Consider the following 27,308-nt stretch of genomic DNA (forward strand, 5'->3'; position numbering starts at 1 on the left):
TCATTTATTTTTCATTTATTAATTTTTTTAAAATTTTTTTGTTTTTTATCTTTATGATTACTACCAAATTATTCCCCCAATTCTCCTTTTGTTCTTCAGAATCATGTTTGTCCTCCAGCTTTATTTCCGATAACTCGCTCTCGCTAATCCAGGAATTTCATCCATTTTTCATACAAGAAGTTTAACTTCTCTCCCTATCTTATTTTTGTATTCTAAATATCTATCTTTGTACATTTAGGGCAATGTACATCTTAAATGTGGGGGGGCATTCATTTCATTATCAGAAAAATCCCTGAATGATCACCTTGTTCTCTTGAAAAGCTCTCATATCATATTTAGGATAAATTTTAATTATTTTATGATTTTGATTGATATATCTTGAATTAAAACATAGGAATTTATGCATTGATTGTTTAAAGTTTAAGACATTAGAGAATCAAGCATGATAAGTTGGTTTTTAAGAATTTAAAATTATAGGTTGTTTCCCCAGGTCTAGGTATTACTTTGAATTGGAATTCACGAGTCCATAAATATCAGAAGAGAGAGGGAGAGAAGTGAAACTTCCTGAATATTGAATGGAATCCTTGAATTGGAGGTATGAAGAATAATCGGCCAAGGGAATGATAAGATTGGAGGAGGATACTCCGGTGGTCGTAGAGGTTGGGTTCCACAACCACAGTGTCCAGCGAAGAAGTTATCGTGGTGGTCAGGCAGGACATGGCAGTTGTAGAGAACCTTTTCTAGTGGAGTTTCAAGTTCCTAAGTGATGGTGAGCTTTGGAGCTCTTTATAACTGTGATAAAATCAAGAACTCTTTAGGAAATATAAAGAAGCATAATTACTCGTAATGAAATAGACAAAACTATAAATTGTTCAATAAAAAATTATAAAACTTAAAAATGAAATAGTATTAAATGAAAATAAAATAAAAAGTACTTTAAGAAGATAAATAAAGATAAAAGTGAAAATAAAAATAATAAATAAAAAGTCTTTAAACATCGTCATCGCCGGATGTTTCGCGAGGTGGTGGTAGTGATGAGATGTGAAGGTGCTGACAAATTTGATATAGAGTAGCATCAATGTGATCAAAGCGCTGAAAATACTGCTGCTCAAATCGAGTAAGGCGTTCAGAGATGTCAGAGTATGAAGCCGCCGAATAAACTTGACGATGGATGGGTGGTACCTGAGACGACGTAGAGGGACATCATTAGTAATGTCCTCTGGGTCCTCCTCCTCTGTGGACTGGAGCAGGCGGTACTGGGGAGGGTCAACTCTACGTCGTCGGTCGATCATCCTCATATATAGCATACTCGAGATGCCCTGTGAGGACATCTGACAAATGAGGGTGAGGGAAGATGCTTGCGCCGTCGTGTTGAGGAGGCCTAAATACCGTTCCAGGCGAGTCACATAAGGGCTGATGGATATGACTCCCTTCCTATGCTGCTACGTTTGATGGCGAATGGAGAAAGGCAATGAAATAGGCAAGGTCAAAGACGTGCTCGTTCGCCATACTCCATAAAAAGTAGACGTCGTGAGTGTTGACAACACCGGTGCTCTCTTATCGCCCTGCCAGAGTGTGGGCCGAGATGGTGTGTAAGTACCTCAAGGATGGGGCAAGGACCGATGCCTTAGAGTGGCTGGGGTTATAAGTGGCCGAGTCAGGGACTAAAGCACTCCAACACTTCGAAGGAGAATAGTAGATATGGGGATGAAGGGTGTCGAGTTTGTTGTCATCCATTAACTCCTCTGTATACATCCTTAGTGCAATTCTGAACTCAGGTATGCTCAACTGGTGCAGTAAACCTCCGAGATAGAACTAGACCGTTCCAGGATCATCGAACTGTGTCATGACGAGTTGAAGGTGGAAGGTCGAGTAGAGTTTGAGTGTGAGCTCGACGTACATTGGCTCGATGATTTCGAAAAAGAGGCCCAATGGGTCAATCGTCAGAAGGGCTCGGATTGCGTCAACCAGTTGGATTTGTTCAAGTGCTTCCCAATTAATGCAGCGACCCACACTTAGGGGTCGGGCCCGTAGTATCTAAAAATGTTCCTCTTGTGGTCCTGAGGGAAACTAGAGGAATGGATGCCTGATTTTTGCGGTAGGACCTGACGATGATGCTGCTCCTTTCCTCTTCTTCGAGGTGGGGACGACAGTTTCTTGCCACGTGGATTTGACATGGTATGGAATAGCTTGGTAGAGGGAGGACCTTGGGTCGTCGATGGTGGTGCTATGGTCGGCGCACAGGCGTGGCAGGGAGGATGTGTGAAAGGATTCCGATGGCTAGGGTTTGATATTTAGGGAAGGGGATGATGAATAGTGGGAGGTTTATATAGATTTTGGGGCACACGGCCGTGGGACACGCCTGTGTGTCTTAATTTTAGCCCGTGTGTTTTGTGATTTTCAAATTTGGGCGCGTCTGAAATTCGACCCACGCCCGTGTTCTTTGGGTGTGTTGATGCCCACAGTCGTGTTGTACGGCCATGTTCTGCTTTGTTCGCTTCTCCCATGCCTGTGTATGTATGTACACGCCCATGTTATTTTGTCAGTCTTGACCACGAGTAGTGAGCACGGGCGTGTCGCACACCCGTGTTGTTTTCTCAGTTTCAACCACGGCCTTTTGACATAGGCGTGTCGCACACCCATGTTATTTTGACAGATTCACCCACGCCATGTCGCACGGCTGTGGCAACTTATCGACTCCCATGTTAGGCAAAAACTTTTGCCCTATTTTCACACGACCGTATTGTACGGCCGTGTTGCCTTCCGTGGTATGGGCGCAGCCTAAGGCACGCCCGTGTGCTTGGCCGTGTGGTTCTGAAAAACCTATGTTCAGTGACTTAGTTAGTGAAGTAAATGTTAAAAACTAAAATTTAAAGAAGTTAACACCGTTAGTGCTCGGGTTGCCTCCCAAGAAGCACTTATTTATAATTTAAGCTCGACTTACCTCTCTGTTGCGTGGTCATGGTGGTGCGAGGAGTTTACACTCCTCATCCCAGCTATCAATTTTGTCAAAATAAGGTTTTAGACGAGTAATATTTACCTTGAACGTACCGAATTTGGGATGAATTACCTCGACTGTTCCGTATGGGAAAATGCTAAGTACCATAAGAGGGATTTCTCTATTAGGTTCAGAGGTGGCAATCCGAGGGTTTGTTGCATCTAATAGTACTTTGTCTCCAGCCTTAAGTTGATTTGGTGAATATTGAGCTCGTCATGGCATGGTTTTGGTTTATCGTGTGATCTCAGTTTCTGATCCTCCATTCATCTAGTTCCTCGACCTGTAGCCTTCGTTCTTCATAGATGGGTCTTTTGTCGTTACTTGAACATGGCTGAGGTGTGTTCTTTAAAGGTGTTTCCTGCAAAGAAGGTTTCACCACATGATCAGTATTAGTAGTACGATTTGTATAATCACCCTCGATATTTGATGTGTTACTTGAATTACGAGCTTGAAGAGTGATTTTTTCCTCATCCACACGAAGTGTGAGTTCACCTGTACTAACATCAATTATAGTTCTAGCAGTTGCTAAAAAGGGCCTTCCTAAAATTAAAGGCACGTCACTATCCTCTTCTATGTCTAGAACAAAAAAATCGATTGGGAATATAAATTTGTCAATTTTAACGAGTACTTCTTCAATAATGCCCCTAGGAAATCTAATTGTTTTATCTGCTAACTGGATGCTCATCCTAGTTTGTTTGGGTTTCCCAAGACCTAGTTGTTTAAACATTTTTTAGGGTATGACATTAATACTGGCCCCTAAATCAGCCAAAGCATTACTAACGTCTAAGCTACCAATTAAACAAGGAATCGTAAAACTTTCTGGATCTTTTAATTTGTTGGCTAGCTTATTCTGTAGAACGGCTGAGCAAACTGCATTCATCTCCACATGGGATGCCTCATCCAACTTCTGTTTATTTGCTAAAAGCTCATTTAAAAATTTAACTACGTTTGGCATCTGCGAAAGAGCTTCGATAAATGGTAAGTTAATATGCAATTTCTTTAATAGTTTAAGGAATTTACCGAATTGTTCATCTGTGCAGTCTTTCTTGTCGCATTAGGGTATGGCACCTGTGATTTGTACTATTTACTTACCGGTTGTGGCTCACTTTGGACTACCTCACCTTACCTTTACTTACCACTATTCTTTGCCTTGGTTCTGGTTCAGGTTCAACTAACCCTTCCTCGCCTTGAGTGGTAATCACGTTGAGTTGTTCCCTTGGGTTAGATTGAGTATTACTTGGCAAGCTACCTTGTGGTCGTTCAAAAATTAGTTTGGCGAGTTGTCCTATCTGAGTTTCGAGCCCTTGGATCGATGCTTGTTGATTCTTAGTGCTGCTTCGGTGTTCTAAAAGTGAGTTTCTGACACCGAGATAAGCTTTGTTAGCATCTCCTCAAGGTTTGGCTTCTTTTCCTGTTGGTAAGGTGGTTGTTGAAAACCCGGAGGATGTTGTGGCCTTTGATTCCCTTGACCACCCCACGAGAAATTGGGATGGTTCATCCAACCTGTATTATAAGATTACTGTATGGGTTATTTTGAGGTCTAGAATTATTGTTACCCATATATTGAACTTGTTCCTCCTCGATGCTGGGGTTGAAGGGTTGATATTCTGTGTGTACTCCTGCTTCATTTGAATCACACCTCATCACTGGATGTACCTGAGTAGAGCCACACAAACCATCAATCTTTTTATTTAAAAGTTCTACCTGATTTGATAGCATAATGACCGCGTCGAGGTGGAAAACACCGGCTGCTTTTGTCGGCTTTGTTCTCATGACTTGCCACTGATAGTTATTCAGTGATATCTCTTCAACAAATTCGTAAGCCACTTCAGGTGTTTTGTTATTGATAGTCCCACCAGCAGCTGCGTTGATAAGTTACCTTGTTGAGAGGTTCACGTCGTTGTAAAATGTTTAAACTTACAACCATAGTGGTAACCCATGGTGAAGGTACCTTCTCAATAGATCCTTTTATCTCTCCCATGCATCATATAGTGTTTCTAGATCCATCTGCATAAAAGAAGAGATATCATTCCTCAACTTAGCCGTTTTAGCCGACGAAAAATATTTAAGGAAAAATTTTTCGGTCATTTGTTCCCAAGTAGTGATTGACCCTCGTGGTAACAAGTTCAACCACTGTTTAGCTTTGTTTCCCAACAAGAAGGGAAACAAAATGTAACACCCCTTACCAGTATTCCTTACCGGAACAGAGTATGAGGTATTACTAAATTTTTAAAAATTTTCGACAGCATTCCTACTTATTTTTGCTTAAACCTCCTGCAAATTTAGAACACATTCCAATATATACCAACCAATTTCATTTGTATAAACACACATATAGTTTAACTATTAATAAACACTACATTTAAAAGGGAACCATAACATATATTTACATGATGATCCCACATTACATAAAGTGTCTATACATGCCATAAAATTTCGGAACACTAGTAGTAAAATACCCCAAATGTGAAGGATAGTGTAGATGATTGTCTGACTTCGTTCCAATTTCCGAGTTGTTGGAAGTCACTATAACCAAGAGAAAAATAAAATCGAGTAAGCATATAGCTTAGTAAGTAAACACATGATAAATAAGTAATTACTCCCATAACTACACCAAAATATAAACTTATTCATGAATAACTTTATTGTTTAGGCAATTTCCAGCAAGCTGTTTTTCTGCGTCATAGTAGCTAATTTATTTTTATCTGGAGATACAGGGCTCCAAATTGAGTTTCGTAAATTTTCCCTGAAACTAGACTCATATACCATTTCACCATAAAAATTTCAGAATTTTTAACCCAGCCAATTAATACAGTTTATTCATTAAACCTTCCCCTGTTTCACTGCCCAACGGTTCTGACCCTTCCTCACTAAAATTTACTTAACTCTCTGTACAAAATTTGAAAAATGGTTTTTCTTGTTTCTAATAAAAATAGACTCAATAAGGATTCCAGGGATATAAATTTCATGCCATAATTATTTTTTTACAATTTTTGGTAATTTTCCAAAATTAGAACAGGGGATCTCGAAATCAATCCAGCCCTGTTTCAGTAAAATTCAGATATCTCCAAAAATACAACTCTTTTGCTTATTCTATTTCTTTCATATGAAAATAGACACATTCAGCTTCAATTTCATATATTATTCAGCTTCCCATTCATTTTCCACCATTTATGGTGATTTTTCAAAGTTACCCAACTGCTGTTGTTCAACACAGTTTATAATTAAATCGTTCCTTTTGCGTTTTTGATATTTTCTCCCATCTCATACATGGGTCGATTTAGTATTCAACTCAATATTTACCCCATAAAATTCTCCACCATATGGAAATATTCATCTTCCACACTTTTTCGTTGAACACTTGGAATGTTAACCGTTATTGGTGGATCTCGCACTTAGCACCACCGCTGAATCGGGGAATCAGCACTTAGCAACCCCTCGGGGGAATCAGCACATAGCAACCCCCTTTCACATTTCAAAGATATGGTGGATATCGCACTTAGCACCACCAATGAACCGGGGAATCAGCACTTAGCAACCCCTCGGGGGAATCAGCACATAGCAACCCCCTTTTCACATTTCAAAGATATGGTGGATCATGCACATAGCACCACCAATGAATCGGGGAATCAGCACACAGCAACCCCTTTATATACAACATACTCCGGCTTATTCCGAGTGTTCAACCCATAAACCATATATTGCAACCCTTTACCACCTTTCCCGATTTAACAACATTTTTAGGATATGGCCAAACATTTATTTTAATTCCAAATAAATCTCAACATATATCAAATAATATCAAAATAATACATTAAGTCACGTGTTTACTTACCTCGGTGCAAAATATCGTAATTTTGCACTTTACTCCCCTATCTTTTCTTTTCCCCGTTTGATATACTCTTCACGTCTTTCTTGATCTATAATAGCAAATTTAACTCATTTAATGTTCACACTCATTAAAATAATCCACCACCCAACTTTTTGAAAAATTACAATTTTGCCCCCAAACTTTTGCGTAATTACACTTTTGTCCCCAAGCTCGGAAATTAAACTTCATCACTTATTCTTAAGTTTTATAACATGCTGAACATTTTTCCCTTCTATGGAAACATCAAATTCCCACTCCAACACATACTTTTGAATATTAATTATTTTTACCGATTATGTCTATTTACCCGTTTTTGCTTAAAATTGCTTAGCAAAAGTTGTTTAACATAATTTATAGCTTCATATTCCACCATAAAACAGCAAAATAAACACATTTCACCTATGGGTATTTTTCCAAATATGAGCCCTAACACGAATTATTGCTAGAATAAGCTAAACCGAGTTACGAGGATTCCAAAAATGCGAAGAACATTAAAAACGGGGCTAGGATGCACTTACTATGAGCTTGAGAAAGCAAAGAAACCTTAGCTATGGCTTCCTTCAAATTTCGGCAGCAACTAATGAGGAAGATGATGATTTTTGTCATCTTTTTCCCATTTTATTTTTTTATTACCAAATGACTAATATGCCCCCACTTAAAAAAATCTATTTCTCTCATTTCTTATGTCTATTTTTGTCCATCAACTAACTAATGGTCTAATTACCACATAAAGACCTCCAATTTAAAATTTCATATCAATTAGATACTTCTACATATAGAACTCAACTTTTGCACTATTTACAATTTAGTCCTTTTGACTAAATTGAGTGCCCAAACGTCGAAATTTTCGAACGAAATTTTTTTACGAAAACTTTCCGTGAAATTGTAGATCATAAAAATATAATAATAACCATATTTTCCCTCGTCGGATTTGTGGTCCCGAAACCACTATTCCGACTAGGCCCAGAATCGGGCTGTTACAACTCTCCCCCCCTTAGGGATTTTCGTCCCCGAAAATCTTACCGGAAAAGAGGTTTGGGTACTGTTTCCTCATAATTTCCTCCGGTTCCCACGTAGCCTCTTCCATTCCATGTTTTTGCCACAACACTTTCACTAAGGCTACACTTTTATTTCTTAACTGTTTGACCTCCCGAGCCAAAATCTTTATGGGTTCTTCTTCATAAGTCATATCTGGTCGAACCTCAATCTCTGTAGGGGAAACTATATGTGAAGGATCCGAACGATAACGTCGCAACATCGACACATGAAATACATTATGTATCTTTTCCAACTCTGGCGGTAAAGCTAACCGATATGCTACAGGGCCAACTCTCTCGGTAACTTCATATGGTCCAATAAAACGTGGACTTAGTTTGCCTTTACGACCAAATCTCAGAATCTTCTTCCATGGGGATACTTTCAAGAACACTTTATCACCCACTTGAAACTCAATTTCTTTTCTCTTTAAATCCGCATACGACTTTTGCCGATCTGAGGCAGCTTTTAGGCAATCACGGATTATTTTCACCTTTTCTTCAGTTTCTTTCACCAGGTCGACTCCATGAATCCGATTCTCACCGAGTTCAGTCCAATATAAAGGGGTTCTACATTTACGCCCATATAATGCTTCATACGGTGCCATTTGTATACTTGACTGATAACTATTATTATAAGCAAATTCAACCAGTGGTAGATATTTCTCCCAACTGTCCTTCATTTCTAAAATACAACACCGGAGCATGTCTTCAAGAACTTGAATCACCCTTTCTGATTGCCCGTCAGTTTGCGGATGAAATGCAGTACTGAAATTCAATTTCGTACCCAAAGCTTCCTGTAACTTTATCCAAAACCTCGAAGTAAATCTCGGATCTTTATCTGATATAATAGATTTAGGCACCCCATGTAGTCTCACTATTTCAGCAACATATAATTCAGCCAACCTGTCAAGTGAATAATCAATGCGTATCGGAATAAAATGGGCTGACTTTGTCAATCTATCCACAATTACCCAAATAGCATCTTTCTTCTTTGGAGTTAAAGGCAATCCTGTCACGAAATCCATCGTGATACTGTCCCACTTCCATTCTGGAATCGTTATCGGTTGAAGTAAACCCGATGGCACTTGATGCTCAGCCTTCACTTGTTGACAGATTAAACACTTTGATACAAATTCCGAGATATCCTTTTTCATGCCTGGCCACCAATACAACTTCTTCAAATCATTATACATTTTCACACTACCCGGATGAACTGACAAGTCACCACTATGTGCCTCACATAAAATGGTCTGAATTAACTCATCATTTCTTGGTACACATACTCTATCCCGGAACATCAAGCAATCATCTGAACCAATTTGAAAATCTGAGTCAACACCTACTTCACACTGAGCTCTCTTGGCTTGCAATTTACTGTCATTCTTTTGAGATTCCCGAATTTGCTGAAGAAATAATGGTCTAGCTCTCAATTCAACCAACATTGAGCCATCATCAGATAAAGTTAACATCGTACCCATAGCTCTCAAAGCAAATAAAGATTTTCTGCTCAAGGCATCAGCAACCACATTAGCTTTCCCGGGGTGATAATCAATCACTAGCTCATAGTCTTTGATTAGCTCGAGCCATCTTTGTTGCCGCAAATTCAAGTCTTTTTGACTCATCAAATATTTCAAACTCTTATGATCAGTGAAGATTCGGCACTTTTCACCATACAAATAATGACGCCAAATTTTTAAAGCAAAAACAATGGCAGCCAATTCTAAATCATGCGTCAGATAATTCTTCTCATGCGGTTTCAACTGTCTCGAAGCATAAGCTATTACTTTGCCCTCTTGCATTAACACACACCCAAGGCCATTCAACGATGCATCACTGTAAATTACAAACTCCTTCCCGGACTCAGGTTGCACCAACACTGGTGCCTCAGTCAATAATGCCTTCAACTTTTCAAAACTCTGTTGACATTTATCGGTCCATTCAAACTTGACATTCTTCTGCAGTAACTTAGTCATAGGAGAAGCAATCATCGAGAATCCCTTGACAAACCGTCTGTAATACCCAGCTAAGCCCAGGAAGCTTCTAACTTCAGTCACATTCTTTGGTGGCTCCCAATCAACAATTGCTGAAATTTTGCTTGGATCAACCCGAATACCTTCACTTGAAACTATATGTCCCAAGAATCCAACCTCACGAAGCCAAAACTCACTTTTGCTGAATTTAGCATACAATTTCTTTTCTCTCAGAATCTGCAACACAGTTCTCAAATGTTCTGCATGTTCCGATTCATCCCGAGAATAGATTAAAATATCATCTATGAACACCACCACGAACTTGTCTAAGTACAGCCGAAAAATTCGGTTCATCAAGTCCATAAAAATAGCTGGAGCATTAGTCAACCCAAAAGGCATTACCAGAAATTCATAGTGTCCATACCTCGTTCTGAAGGCGGTTTTCGGCACATCAGACTCTTTAACTCTCAACTGATAGTAACCAGACCTCAGATCGATCTTGGAGAACACTGTTGCCCCTTTTAATTGATCAAACAAATCATCAATTCTCGGCAAAGGATACTTGTTCTTTATGGTCACCTTATTGAGCTGACGATAGTCAATACAAAGTCTCATAGAGCCGTCTTTTTTTTTTCACAAATAACACAGGAGCACCCCAAGGAGAAAAACTCGGTCTCACAAATCCTTTATCTGTCAACTCTTGTAACTGAGCTTTTAATTCCTTCAACTCAGTCGGAGCCATTCGATACGGTGCAATAGAAATCGGTGCAGTACCAGGTAACAGATCAATAGAAAACTCAACTTCTCTAATCGGAGGTAACCCAGGCAATTCCTTTGGAAATACATCTGGAAATTCACAGACTACCGGCACTGATTCAAGCTTCGACCCAGTTATATCAGTATTCAACACATAAGCAAGATAAACTTCACATCCCTTTCTCAAGTATTTCTGAGCAGACATGTGCGAAATCACCATAGGCAACTTATTCGGCTCCTCAGTAATCACATCGGGAGATGAGGCATCCTCTCGAGCACGTATGGCATAAGTCCTGGCAGGCGCTCTAATTTCTGATCCTCCAGCTGCATCTTTCATCACACTTTTACCATTGACTTTGCTTCCCACATTTCTCGGCGGTCTCCCTCTACTAACAATATCACCCGATCTAGCTCTTGGCAAATTTTCTTCCTCTCTTCTCTCAGGGCAATCTCTTACGTAATGCTCTTGGGAACCACACCTAAAACAAGCTCGTTTAAATCCCCAACACTCACCAATATGTCGCCTGCCACACTGTTGACATTCAGGCCGGGTGTTTCCTACATTGCCCACACTTGCTACAGAGGTAGCTCGAGTTGTAGCTCCAGAATACGACCTCCCTCGGTCTCTGCGTGAATACCCAACTGAACCAGTTGGTCGTGGATCCATCCCTTTAAACTTCTTCGAATGAGATTGAAATGTTCTGCCCATTGTCCTCTTCCTTACATCTCGAGATTCCATCTCTGCCCTTCTCTTTTCTCTACTCAGTTCTTCAGCTTTACAGGCCCGATCAACTAATACCACAAATTCTTTTAACTCTAAAATTCCAACATGTAATCTGATGTCTTCATTTAGCCCCTCTTCAAATCTTTTACACATAATAGCCTCCGTAGGCACACATTCCTGGGCATATTTACTAAGCCGGACAAACTCCCGTTCATATTCTGCTACTGACATTCGGCCCTGTTTCAATCCGAGAAACTCTTTGCACTTCTGATCAATAAACCGTTGGCTTACATATTTCTTTCTGAATTCTTCCTGAAAGAAGTCCCAAGTAACTCTTTCTTTTGGAACCACCGTTATTAATGTTTTCCACCAACGGTATGCCGAATCCTTCAATAAAGACACAGCACATTTCAAACATTCCTCAGGGGTGCAAGATAATTCATCAAATACCCGAATAGTATTTTCAAGCCAAAACTCGGCTTTTTCCAGATCATCATCAACATTGGCCCTAAAATCTTCAGCCCCATGCTTTCGAATTCTATCAACAGGTGGCTTACTTGATCTCACCAATTCGGCACTCCGTAGAGCTACGGGGACCGGTTGAGGAATAGGAGGGGGTGGAGGAGGAACATTCGGATTTACACGGACATATTCTGTATACCAATCACTCATCATTCGGAGGAAGGCTTCTCGAGCCTCATCCTGTCCATGTGTCTCATGTCTACTCTCTTCATGCGCGGTCCCTTGTGCGGGAACCGGCGTGTTACTTTCAACATCATCTGCCATACTTCGATTAGGATCCATTTACTATATAAAACAAAATTTTAAATTGTCAGAAATCATCACACTATCACAATAATTTTATGGCATGTATAGACTGACTTCCACACGTATTTTATTGGTCCGAGAACCGACTGAACCGTAGCTCTGATACCACTAAAATGTAACACCCCTTACCAGTATTCCTTACCGGAACAGAGTATGAGGTATTACTAAATTTTTAAAATTTTCGACAGCATTCCTACTTATTTTTGCTTAAACCTCCTGCAAATTTAGAACACATTCCAATATATACCAACCAATTTCATTTGTATAAACACACAAATAGTTTAACTATTAATAAACACTACATTTAAAAGGGAACCATAACATATATTTACATGATGATCCCACATTACATAAAGTGTCTATACATGCCATAAAATTTCGGAACACTAGTAGTAAAATACCCCAAATGTGAAGGATAGTGTAGATGATTGTCTGACTTCGTTCCAATTTCCGAGTTGTTGGAAGTCACTATAACCAAGAGAAAAATAAAATCGAGTAAGCATATAGCTTAGTAAGTAAACACATGATAAATAAGTAATTACTCCCATAACTACACCAAAATATAAACTTATTCATGAATAACTTTATTGTTTAGGCAATTTCCAGCAAGCTGTTTTTCTGCGTCATAGTAGCTAATTTATTTTTATCTGGAGCTACAGGGCTCCAAATTGAGTTTCGTAAATTTTCCCTGAAACTAGACTCATATACCATTTCACCATAAAAATTTCAGAATTTTTAACCCAGCCAATTAATACAGTTTATTCATTAAACCTTCCCCTGTTTCACTGCCCAACGGTTCTGACCCTTCCTCACTAAAATTTACTTAACTCTCTGTACAAAATTTGAAAAATGGTTTTTCTTGTTTCTAATAAAAATAGACTCAATAAGGATTCCAGGGATATAAATTTCATGCCATAATTATTTTTTTACAATTTTTGGTAATTTTCCAAAATTAGAACAGGGGATCTCGAAATCAATCCAGCCCTGTTTCAGTAAAATTCAGATATCTCCAAAAATACAACTCTTTTGCTTATTCTATTTCTTTCATATGAAAATAGACACATTCAGCTTCAATTTCATATATTATTCAGCTTCCCATTCATTTTCCACCATTTATGGTGATTTTTCAAAGTTACCCAACTGCTGTTGTTCAACACAGTTTATAATTAAATCGTTCCTTTTGCGTTTTTGATATTTTCTCCCATCTCATACATGGGTCGATTTAGTATTCAACTCAATATTTACCCCATAAAATTCTCCACCATATGGAAATATTCATCTTCCACACTTTTTCGTTGAACACTTGGAATGTTAACCGTTATTGGTGGATCTCGCACTTAGCACCACCGCTGAATCGGGGAATCAGCACTTAGCAACCCCTCGGGGGAATCAGCACATAGCAACCCCCTTTCACATTTCAAAGATATGGTGGATATCGCACTTAGCACCACCAATGAACCGGGGAATCAGCACTTAGCAACCCCTCGGGGGAATCAGCACATAGCAACCCCCTTTTCACATTTCAAAGATATGGTGGATCACGCACATAGCACCACCAATGAATCGGGGAATCAGCACACAGCAACCCCTTTATATACAACATACTCCGGCTTATTCCGAGTGTTCAACCCATAAACCATATATTGCAACCCTTTACCACCTTTCCCGATTTAACAACATTTTTAGGATATGGCCAAACATTTATTTTAATTCCAAATAAATCTCAACATATATCAAATAATATCAAAATAATACATTAAGTCACGTGTTTACTTACCTCGGTGCAAAATATCGTAATTTTGCACTTTACTCCCCTATCTTTTCTTTTCCCCGTTTGATATACTCTTCACGTCTTTCTTGATCTATAATAGCAAATTTAACTCATTTAATGTTCACACTCATTAAAATAATCCACCACCCAACTTTTTGAAAATTACAATTTTGCCCCCAAACTTTTGCGTAATTACACTTTTGTCCCAAGCTCGGAAATTAAACTTCATCACTTATTCTTAAGTTTTATAACATGCTGAACATTTTTCCCTTCTATGGAAACATCAAATTCCCACTCCAACACATACTTTTGAATATTAATTATTTTTACCGATTATGTCTATTTACCCGTTTTTGCTTAAAATTGCTTAGCAAAGTTGTTTAACATAATTTATAGCTTCATATTCCACCATAAAACAGCAAATAAACACATTTCACCTATGGGTATTTTCCAAATATGAGCCCTAACACGAATTATTGCTAGAATAAGCTAAACCGAGTTACGAGGATTCCAAAATGCGAAGAACATTAAAAACGGGGCTAGGATGCACTTACTATGAGCTTGAGAAAGCAAAGAAACCTTAGCTATGGCTTCCTTCAAATTTCGGCAGCAACTAATGAGGAAGATGATGATTTTTGTCATCTTTTTCCCATTTTATTTTTTTATTACCAAATGACTAATATGCCCCCACTTAAAAAAAATCTATTTCTCTCATTTCTTATGTCTATTTTTGTCCATCAACTAACTAATGGTCTAATTACCACATAAAGACCTCCAATTTAAAATTTCATATCAATTAGATACTTCTACATATAGAACTCAACTTTTGCACAATTTACAATTTAGTCCTTTTGACTAAATTGAGTGCCCAAACGTCGAAATTTTCGAACGAAATTTTTTTACGAAAACTTTCCGTGAAATTGTAGATCATAAAAATATAATAATAACCATATTTTCCCTCGTCGGATTTGTGGTCCCGAAACCACTATTCCGACTAGGCCCAGAATCGGGCTGTTACACAACCGAAGGTGAATGACATTATCAGAAAATCCATTGATCTTAAAAGTGTCGCAAAACTCTAAGAAATTCACCAAATGAGTGTTTGGGTCCTCGTCCTGCAAACCATCAAACTGAACAAACTATTGGATCATTTGAATTGTGTTAGGTTTCAGTTCAAAATTATTTATAGCAACAGCAGGCCTAACTATACTTGATTCAGTTCCTATTAAAGTAGGTTTAGCATAATCATACATAGTGCGTGGAGCAGTATTCTGATTTACTGGATCAGTAGCAATTGCAGAAGGTAGTGGGTTTTCCTGATTTTCAGCCATCTCCTTGACTGTGGTGTGAATATCGTCCTCTTGCCCTTCTTCTATGTATCTTAAGCTTCGCCTTATTTCTCTTCAGTTTCTGTGAGCTGTATGTTCAATCTCACTATCAAAAAGTAATGGCCTTGACGGGTTTCTTCTAATCATAAACTATAAAAACATGTCAGAAGGAAAAAGAAAATTTAGTAACAAAAATCAAAATAAAATTTAAATTGCAATAAAATAAATGGCTAAAGTAATAAAAATTGAGTGTTCCTAATATCTTAGTTCCCCAGCGATGGCACCAAAAACTTGGTCGTGTGATATGAACCGTGATAAGTTTTATAATTTATGAATGTCCGTTCTTGAAAACTAACTATTATCACAACAAAGGCAAGTGCACCTTATCGAACAGTAGTATAGCTTATGGCAAGACAGGAATGTCAAACCCAAAGGAACTAAAAGTACTAGTATTAACTTTCTTTTTATTATCTAGCCTAAAAATAAAGAGGTTTGTTTTATCTAAACTAATTACTAAACTAAGAATGCACAGAAAGTAAATTGGAGAAATAACTTTTGGGAAAACTGAATGATTTGGACAATACCTAAGGGAAAAATCCACCTAGACTTCACTTGTTATTGACTCTGAATCAGACGATTTATTCACTTGACTTGATCCGTAGAAATCCCTAAGTTATATTATTATCTCTCTCGAGACTAACAAAATCTAACCCTAGGTTGATTAATTGAAATCTCTTTCTAATTAAAACCCCTAGTGTTGCATTCACTCGATCTATGGATTCCCTTATTAGGTTTCACCTTAATCCGGCAAAATTATGTCAACCTATCTCTAGGCGTGCAATCAACTCCGCTTAATTATGTTAGATCTACTCTTAGACAGGGATTTTGCTCCTATAAATAAGCACATCAATACTTGAATCAATATCCTGGAATATTAAAGCAAGAATTAAAAACTCATAATTAAGAACAAGTCAAATATTTATCATATAATTCAGATAATAATAACAAGGTCCATCTTAGGTTTCATTCCCCTTAGGTATTTAGGGGGTTTAGTTCATATTTATGAAAGAAAACATCTCAAAAGAATAATGATAACAAAACATAAAGAAAACCCAAGAACTCTTGAAGGGAATTGAAGGGAGATCTTTAGTCTTGAAGGTGAATTCAGCTTCTGAGATTGATCAATCGACTTTCTTTGAGTAATTCCTTGCCTCTTACTCCGTGTGTGTCTTTTTGGTACCTCTTGGGGTGTTTATATAGGCTTTAGAATGCTTCTAAACCCTCAAGAGTGGCATTTTCTGAATAGGACTAGACTTGGGCTCGACAGGGACATGCCTGTGTGCGATTACTTCAAACTGTGTTCGAGTCTGTTGAATGGACACGGGCGTGTGAACTACCCATGTGAGGAAGTCGAGGCCGTGTTGATTTCCCATGTTGACCCATTTTCTCCGTTTTTGGCTCGTTTTTGGCTCTTTTTACTCTCCTATGCTCTCCTAAGTATAAAACATGAAATTAAAGGATTAGGAGCATCGAATTCACCAATTCTAAGGATAATTCATACAAAATTATGCTAAGCATGGGATAAAAATATGTATAAATTACGGTTTATCACTGTGAGAATAAGGCAATATGGTAGATTTTTAACTGATTCATGTCATGATGTTTTGGATGTTTACATGACTTTATTGCTATTAGGATTTATGGATATCAAACTTGATATGCTGATTCTTGCGCAGACATATTTTCGATGTTTACACAATCATACTATCATGCTATAGACCTCAATATAATAATAAAATAAATATTTCGACCATGGATTTGTGGTCCCGTGACGTTGCAATAGAACCTTCACTAAAACTATACTTTTATTTCTCAATTATTTAATCTCAGGAGCCAGAATTTTGATTGGTTCTTTGTTATATGTCATATCAGGCAATTTCAATCTCTATTGGAGAAATGATATGCGATGGATCTTATCGATACCGTCATAACATCGACACATGAAATACATTGTGGATCTTTTCTAATTCTGACAGTAAAGCTAGTCGATATGCCACTGGCCCTATTCACTCGATAATCTCATACGGCCCTATAAATCGTGGACTCAATTTTCCTTTACAACCAAACCGAAAAATCTTCTTTCATAGAGATACTTTCAGAAATACTCTGTCGCCGATCTGAAATTCAATGTCTTTGCATTTCAAATCCACATACGATTTATGTCGATTTGAAGTTGCTTTCAAACTATCGCAAATTATTTTCACTTTCTCTTTGGTCTCTCTAACCAAATCAACCCTGTGAATCTTTTTCTCACTTAGCTCGGTCCAGTACAATGGAGTTTGGCATTTGCGACCATACAAAGCTTCATACTGTTCCATCTTTATGCTCGATTGAAAACTATTGTTATACACGAATTCAACTAACGGTAAATATTTTTCCCAGTTTCCTTCAAACTCTAAAACACAGCAACGAAGCATATCTTTAAGAATCTGAATTACTCTCTCAGACTAACCGTCGGTTTGCGGATGAAATACAGTACTAAAGTGCAACCGCGTACCTAAAGCTTCTTACAATTTCTTCCAAAATCGCAACTTAAACCTCGGATCTCTATCCGAAATAATAGTAATTAGCACTCCGTGCAATCTGACAATCTCAAAGATGTACAAATTAGCTAATTTATCAAGTGAAAAGTCCGTATGTACCAGAATGAAATGTGTCGATTTCGTCAGTCTATCAACAAGAACCTAGATAGCATCTTTCTTTTTCGGACATAGGGGTAATCCCGATACAAAATCCATCATAACTCTATCACATTTCCACTCTGGTATCATCACTGGATGTAGTAGTCCCGAAGTCACTTGATGTTCAGCTTTGACTTGTTGACAAATCAAGCATCTCGACACAAATTCTGAAATGCCTCATTTTATGCCGGACCACCAGTACAACTATTTCAAATCATTGTACATTTTAGTACTCCCCGGACGAACAGATAAACAACCGTTGTGTGCTTTGTGTAGAATTTTTTGAATAAGCTTGGAATTCTTTGGTACACAAATTCTACCTCGAAACATTAAACAATCATCGGATCCGATCTGATAGTCTGAATCAGTAGTCGACTCACATTGTACTCTTTTATCTTACAATTCGTTGTCACACTTCTGAGCTTCACAAATTTACTATAAAAATAACAGTTTAGCTTTTAACTCAGCTAAAATCGAACCATTATCAGACAAAGGTAATTGTGTGTTCATCTCCCGCAAAGTAAATAAAGATTTTCTACTCAATGCATCTGCGACTACATTCACTTTCCCCGGATGATAATCAATTATTAATTCATAATCTTTCAACAACTTGAGTCATCTTCATTGTCGCAAATTCAAATCTTTCTGGGACATTAGATATTTCAAGCTCTTGTGATCAGTAAAAATACGACACTTCTCATCGAATAAATGATGTCACCAAATTTTCAATGCAAATACAATAGCAGCCAACTCTAAGTCGTGCGTCAGATAATTCTTTTCATGCGATTTCAATTGTCTTGAAGCATTAGCTATCACTTTTCCCTTTTGCATAAAAACACATCCCAAACCATTTAATGAAGCGTCACTGAAAATCACAAATTCTTTACCTGACTCAGGTTGAACTAAAACTGGTGCTTCAGTTAACAGTGCTTTCAACTTTTCAAAACTCTGTTGGCATTTCTCAGACCACTCGAACTTCACATCTTTCTGTAGTAATCGAGTCATCGGTGTAGCAATCATCGAGAACCCTTTTACAAAACGCCGATAGTAGCCAGTTAATACTAGAAAGCTTACCAGAAAGCTTCTGACTTCGGACACATTTGTTGGTGGTTTCCATACAACAACTGCTGAAATTTTACTTGAATTAACTTGGATGCCTTCCACTAATACAATATGTCCCCAAAATCCATCTTCTCAAAGCCAAAACTCGCATTTGCCAAATTTAGCAAAAAGTTGCTTACCTTTCAATGTTTGTAACACAATTCTCAAATGTTCAGCATGCTCAGATTCATTTTGAGAATAGATCAAAATGTCGTCAATGAATACAAAAACAAATCTGTCCAAATACGGTCTAAAGATTCGATTAATCAAATCTATAAAAACTGAAGAAGCGTTAGTTTATCCGAATGGCATAACAAGAAATTCATAATGCCCGTACCTTGTTCTGAATGCAGTTTTTGGCATATCCGAATCTTTAACTCGCAACTGATAATAGCTAGATCTCAGATCAAACTTTGAAATACTGTTGCTCCTTTCAACTGATCAAACAAATCTTCAATTCTCGACAAAGGATACTTATTCTTAATCGTAAGCTTGTTCAGCTGGTGATAGTCGATACATAGTCTCATCGATCCATCTTTGTTTTTTACAAACAGAACTGGTGCACCCCAGGGTGAAAAACTAGGTCGCGCAAAACCTCTGTCTATTATCCCTTGCAACTGAGCTTTTAACTCTTTCAATTCTATCGGAGCCATTTTGTACGGAGCTATTGATATCGGTAATATTCTCGGTACTAATTCAATAGCAAACTCGACTTCTCTGATTGGTGGAAACCCAAGAAAATCTTCTGAAAACACATCCGGATATTCACAAACCACTGGTACTGATTCAATCTTTGATTCAGACACTTCTATATCTAGCACATACGCAAGGCAAGCATTGTAACCCTTTCTCACATATTTTTGAGCTAACATTGTCAATATCACAATAGACAACTCACTTAACTCATCAGATTCAATTTAACGGATCTCATTGTTATGTGATCGCGAGGTTTCGTGGTAGGTTTTAAATATTTATAATTACTCATTCTTGGACTAACTATTATCGCAATGTAGGCAAGTGTACCTATCGAACAGTAGTATAGTTTTAGCAAGACCAGATTGTCGAACCCAAAGGAACTAAAAGTACTAGTGATGACTGTCTTTTTATTATCTAGCCTAAGAATAAAAAGGTTTTGTTTTAATTAACTAATTATATAAACTAAGAACTCACAGAGAAAAGAATTGGGGAATTACTTTTGGGAAAATCGATTGAAAGAGGACAATACCTAAGGAAAAATCCACCTAGACTTTACTTGTTATTCTGGCTTCGAATCAGACGATTTATTCATTCAACTTGTTCCGTAGAGATCCCTAAGTTATGTTATTATCCCTATTCAAGACTAATAACGTCTAATCCCTAGATTGAATAACTGAGACTTTTCTCTAATTAACACTCTAGGGTTGCATTAACTCGATCTATGGATCCCCTTATTAGGTTTCACCCTAATCCGGCAAAATCTTGTCACTCTGTTTCTGGCTGCGCAATCAACTCCGCTTAATTATGACAAAAGTACTCTTAGACAGGGTCTATTCCTCCTCTGAATAAGAGCATGTCTTGAATCAGTATCCTGGGATAACAAAACAAGAATTAAGAACGCATAATTAAGAACAAGTTAATATTTATCATACGATTTAGAAAATAATAATAAGATTCATCTTAGGTTTCATTCCCCTTAGGTATTTAGGGGTTTTAGTTCATAACTAAATAAGAAAACATCTCAGAAGAATAAAGAATACAAAACATAAAGAAAACCCAAAACTCCTGAAGGGAAATTGAGGAGAGATCTCCAGTCTTGATGATGACTCCAGCTTTTGAGATGGATCAATCGGCTTCCTTGGAGTAATTCCTTACCCCCCTTCTCCGTCTCCCCTTTCTTCCTCCTCTAGGGTGTATTTATAGGCTTTGGAATGCCTCATAGCCCTCAAAATTAGCCTTTTCTGAATTGGACTCAACTTGGGATTGGTAGGGACACGCCCATGTTTGACTACTTCAGGCCGTGTTCGAGCCTACCAATTTGACACGACCGTGTGGTCTGCCCGTGTGAATCGTGTTTCGATTCTGCCAAATTGACACGACTGTGTGTTCTGACCGTGTGAGGAAGTCTAGGTCGTGTTGAGTTCATACTTTGGCCCATTTTCTCTATTTTTGGCCCGTTTCTCGTTCCTTTCGCCCTTCTATGCTCTCCTAAGTATAAAACATGAAATTAAAGCATTAGGACCATCGAATTCACCAATTCTAATGGAAAATCATCCATAAAATGCATTAAATATAGGGTAAAAATATTTATAATTTACGGTTTATCATTATGACATCTCAACTCAATAGTCTTTTGTCTACCATTCACAACAGCATCATCCAGAGTCAACCAATCCATACCCAAAATCACATCAAATTCATCAAATGGTAACCCCGAGTCATCAAAGGACAATTCTTTCAAACTTTATCAACTAGGACATACTTGCCTAAGGGGCTCGATACTTCAATCACAAATTCAGTAGACTCAATAGGAAAACTCTTAATAGACACTAAATTCATACAGACATATGAATGAGTCAATCCAGGATCAATCAAGGAAATTACATTAGTGTCATAGAGAGAAAATGCACTAGTGATAACATCTGGTGATGACGCATCTTCGCGAGCACGAATAGCGTAGGCTTTGGCTGGTGCTCTATCATTGAATCTCACAGTAAAATCATTTGTCATTCCTTTACTACAAGTCATAATTCCTGTATTTCTAGGTGGCCTCCCTCTAGCAGCTGTATTACTTGGTCTTGCATTCTGATATTTATGTTTCTCGGGTAATTCAGGACAATTATTGAATAAAATGATCTTGCGAGCCACATTGTAAACAAGCTTTATTATTCATCCAACAGTCTCCAAAATGTTGTCTCCCATATTGTTGACACTTGGGTTTGTTGGTTTTAACACTACCAACGCTCGACACTGAAGTGGTTTGAGCTTTAGGACTCGTATATTGCTTCCTACGATCTCTATTAGAATACTCCACTGAAGCATTCGAACGGTTATATGAATCCTGTGATTTCTTTGACGAAGAGTGATAAGCTTTACTCATTGACCTCTTTCTCAAATCTCTAGCTTCAGAATCAGCTTTTCTCTATTATTTGCCAAGTTCCTCGGCTTTGCAAGCTTTGTTGACTAACTTGCAAGATCTGTCGACTAACACAACAAATTCTTTCAATTCTAGATTCCCAACTAGAAGTCTAATGTATTTGTTCAACCTGTCTTTGAATCGCTTACACATAATTGCCTCAGTGGAGAGACATTCTCGAGCATATTTACTAAGTCGTACAAATTGTCTTTCGTACTCGGTCATAGACATACGACCCTGTTTCAGTTCTAGAAATTCTTTGTGCTATTGGTCGATGAATCGTTAGCTTATGTATTTTTTTCTAAACTCAGTTTGAAAGAATTCCCACGTGACTCTTTATTTTAGCACCACTGATATCAAAGTATTCCACCACTGATATCAAAGTATTCCACAAAGTATTCCACAAAGTATTCCACCACTGATATGCAATATCTCACAGAAGTGATACAACACATTTTACACATTCAACTGGTGTGCAAAATAGTTTATCAAATACCCAGATCATATTCTCAAGCCAAAACTTGGCTCTCTCAGGATCATCATCAACTATAGTTCTAAACTCTTCAGCCTCGTATTTTCAGATTTTATCAATAGCCAGCTTACTCAAACGTAAAGGTTCCAAACCTTGAGGAGCTACGGGGACCGGTTGGGGAATAGATGGGGTGGAGGCTGCTGAGCAGACGGATTAGTTCGGACAAAATCAGTGAACCATTCGTTCATCATTTGGAAGAAGGCTTCTTTGGCCTCTCCTCATTGACTCCTAGATACGGGTCTCAACTCAAATTGTGCTACTTCGTGAATGGAGGTTGGCGCATTACTTTGAACATCATCAGCCACTACTCGATTGGGATCTATTACTATATAAAAATAAGATTTAAAACTGTCAGGAGATACTACACTATCGCAGGTTATATATGGCATGTATAGCTAGACTCATATACGCTACATTAGTTTGAGAATCGACTAAACCTTAGCTCTGATATCAATAAATGTAAGACCCTTAACCAGTATCTGTCGCTGGAATAGGGTTACGAAGCATTATCGAACTTTTTCATAAATAATCATACAATTCACATATAATTTCCATTTCCAAATATAAATCATTCATGATCAATCATATTGTCCCTAATACGAACCTATGAGGCCCAAATCATGCATTAGAAGTGGTTTGGGACTAAACCGATAACTCAAGATATTTTTGGAAATTTTTTTCAAAATACAGGAGATACAAGCCCGTGTAGACACACGACCAAAGACACGCACGTGCCACAGGCCGTGTGGACATTTGAAATGGGATCACATAGCCGTGTCCCAGCCTGTGTCTAACCCCATCTAACTCTCTGACTTGGGTCACACAGCTAACCACATGCTCGTGTGTCAGGCCGTGTGCTAGGCCGTGTGCTAGGCCATGCCAAACTGTAGGGTATACTGACTTATACCACATGGCCAAGTCACACACCCGTGTGCTGGGCCGTGTGGAGCATACTGACTTGATTTCTATTTAAGCACCAAGGGACACACGGCCGTGTCAGCTGACCATATGTCACACATGGCTGAGACACACGCCCGTGTGGAAAAAAATAGGCTATTTACCAAGCCATCTTGCTCACACAAATTTGCATTCACCTACACAATTCAAATGGCATATAACATGGCATAATTAGGAAATCAAACCAATCTCAACCAAGCCTAATTCATGCTAATTCCATACCATCAACCAGAAGACACACAAGTATTCATAATAAGCCATTCCATTTCATACTAATTTCACATCTCAAAATCACCTAATTGATCACTTTCAATTAAGTATTATTTTACCTAAAACCACAAACATACCAATCTCAAATTTCAACCATTTGGTACTCAAAATACCAATTCACAACAGGCATTAACTTAACCATTATACACAACATACCAAAATACCATTTGCGATATATATATCTATATACATCACCAAACATGCCAAAATAAGCCAAATTACATGGCTATACATATAACCAAGCATTTAACATTTACAAGCCACATCAAATGGCTAAATCCATTACCAAACTATGGATCAAATTCACCACAACTCCTATACATGCCATATAACCAAATACATAAGTTCAAAAGTACCAAAATGATAGTGTGATAGTGTGATGAGATCTCCAACGACTCCCAAATCCGAGTAAGCTTCGATATTCATTATAAAACACGGAAAAATAAACAGAGTAAGCAATAAAGCTTAGTAAGCTCGTATGCTAAGTAAGTAAAACTTACCATTCAACAATTCAATAACATAAACATCACATAATGCAATTCAAATTTAATCCAAAACTTAACACATATATTCAATCCAAGATTAAACATGAATTCCACCAATTTCTTCAATTCGATGATTTTATAGTTCACGTACATACCTGTACTGATACTTATTTATCTCTCACCATTTCATATCTTTGGTATACCCATTGAACCATTTGGAATAATATCGGATACTCATGAATCTCGCACCCTAAGTACCAATACATAGTCGAAGCTATTTCTATCTCATATATCATATAATGCTCACTCTCGACCTATCAATGGGTCTACTCACACAAGCTGACGGTTAAGACGTGGCTACATGGTGCTGCTCACACAAGATGACGAGAATCCACAACATATGTCAGATAACTCAGCCACCAGTAAAACATATGCACCAACACCCAAAACACATAACCCCTAATGACATGTCATTTATATCCTAATCTTTTCTAAGTTTCAACCGGGATTTCACATTGTCGAATCTTTTTCGAACATATCCGTAAGGTCATATTCACAATTAATTCAATAATAAAGAATTTAAAACACAATTATATTAATGCTTATTAATATACGAACTTACCTCGATTCACAAAAATGACGAAATAAATCGACTAGTCTAATACTTTGTTTTTCCCCTGATCTAGATCTGAACTTCGTTTTTCTAGATCTTTATAATATCAAATTTAAATTATTCAATTATCATTCTATTCAATTTAGCCAAAAAATCACATTATGGAAAAATTACACTTTTCCCCTAATATTTCAACATTTTTCCAAATTAGTCCTTAGCTCATAAAAATAAAAATTCATGCAATTAGGTTTCTACCCATGCTAGAAAAATTACCTTTATTAACATAGTAGCCCATATTTTCATTTATTTCACATTTCTACCACAAAATTTTCATATTTCACAAATAAATCCCTAATTGACAATTTTATCAAAAATCACTTAACAAATGTTATTTATCTAACAACAACTATTCATTTTCTATCATCAAACATCAAAATACACACATATTCATCAATGGAAAACCCTTAACCTTTAAAAATTTGCAAAATAGTCCCTGGGCTAGTTAGGTTAGGTTACAACGATCTCAAAAACATAGAAATTATTAAAAACGAGACAAAAATCATACCTAATTGCAAGAAATGAAGATGGTCAAATGAAAAACCCTAAAATGGCTTCTTCTCATGTTAATTTTGGTTGGAAATAGGTAATAGAAGATGATCATTTTTGTTTTATTTTAAGTAACCTTAATTTGTTAATTTACTTAATTATCCTTAAAACTTAATCAAAATTTCAATAATGCCAAGCCATTATCAACCACTATCTAATTAATGGGCTAATTACCACATAAATACCTCTACTTTAAAGTTCCATAGGTATTAGACACCTCTAGCTAATAGAACACAACTTTTACACATTACGCGATTTAGTCCTTTTTATCAAATTAAGCAAACAAACGATAAAATTTCTTAACAAAATTTCATTCATAATAACAAATATTTCAACCTCATATTTGTGGTCCCAAAACCACTGTTCTGATTTGACTAAAAATAGGTTGTTACAACAACGACACATATCAAAACAATTAACATCTTTAAATCATTCATTTATTAATTTAAATAACAATAATCAAATCCAAATTTCATTCATAGCATAATTACATTTACGGATCTTAAAATGAGCATTGAGGCCTTAAAAATAATTTGGGAACAATTAGAGACTAATTTGAAACAAAAAAGAAAAATATGGAAAAACATGAAAATTTTGGAAATAAGAGTCACACGATCGTGTGACAAAGCCCAGACCGTGTACATTTGGAAATATGGGTCACACGGTCGTGTTTTAGCCGGTGTGCAAATTGAAATAAGGTCACACAGTTGTGTCGCAAATCGCGTGAGTATTTGAAATAGGGTCACACGATTGTGTCTCCAGGTCGTGTGGAAAATCCTGTACTTAAAATCAAAATGACACATGGTCGTATGGTGTGACTGTATGTGGCACACGACTGTGTGACAACCCATGTCCCAAGTCGTGTGCACCTAAAACAACTTGGAAAATAGTTATCAAGCCTAACAAAATTCCTTAGGTAAAACAGTTATCAATGTGAAACAACACCAATTCCTTAGGTGCCAAGCCAAAACCAAATCAACCATAAACATGCTATCAAAGCACATATAATCAAGCCTAAAATGTACCAAAACATCCCAACCTAAGTGCCTAATCAATATGCCCTCATTAGTACCACATATAAACAATATTTGTCAACCAAATCAATTTATCCATTCAAACCATCTAACTATCAATAAACATACCAAACTTCTTACCAAATAGTCATCCACAAATACCAGTAAACATACCTTAAATACACATTACCAAGATGTCAAACATGCTATATATATATATGTACTAACTTTGCACTAAAGTATATTTACAACCAAAGTACTAAAACATGCCTAAACATTTGAATAATATGCATCCTATATACATGCCATGGTTAACCACATTTCAAGATTTCAAAATCTACCGATGTTAGATGATGATAGGTGTGGGCTCTGCTAATCCGATCAAAAAACTCCACGTATTCAAAATCTATAGAAAATAATAACAGAAGTAAGTATAAGAAATACTTAGTAGGTTCATGTGTTTCAATTCATTAACTTACCATGCACATTTAATAGCTAATTGCATATAACCATTCAAGTAAAAACCTTATCACAACAGGAATCAACAACTTCAATTCAGTAACCAATAAATATACAGATACTCGGAATTCAAATC

The 27,308-nt window shown here is 37.3% G+C and overlaps 1 non-coding gene across 1 annotated transcript; it reads left to right on the top strand.

Annotated features, from left to right (window-relative positions):
• Window positions 1-4,931: 4,931 nt before the first annotated feature.
• Window positions 4,932-5,038, top strand: LOC121226325 (small nucleolar RNA R71). The gene has a single exon (XR_005924171.1). It is a non-coding gene; the product is annotated as a small nucleolar RNA R71 (small nucleolar RNA).
• The last annotated feature ends 22,270 nt before the right edge of the window (window positions 5,039-27,308 follow it).

This window comes from Gossypium hirsutum, chromosome A03, assembly GCF_007990345.1.
Source record: "Gossypium hirsutum isolate 1008001.06 chromosome A03, Gossypium_hirsutum_v2.1, whole genome shotgun sequence".
NCBI lineage: Eukaryota > Viridiplantae > Streptophyta > Magnoliopsida > Malvales > Malvaceae > Gossypium > Gossypium hirsutum.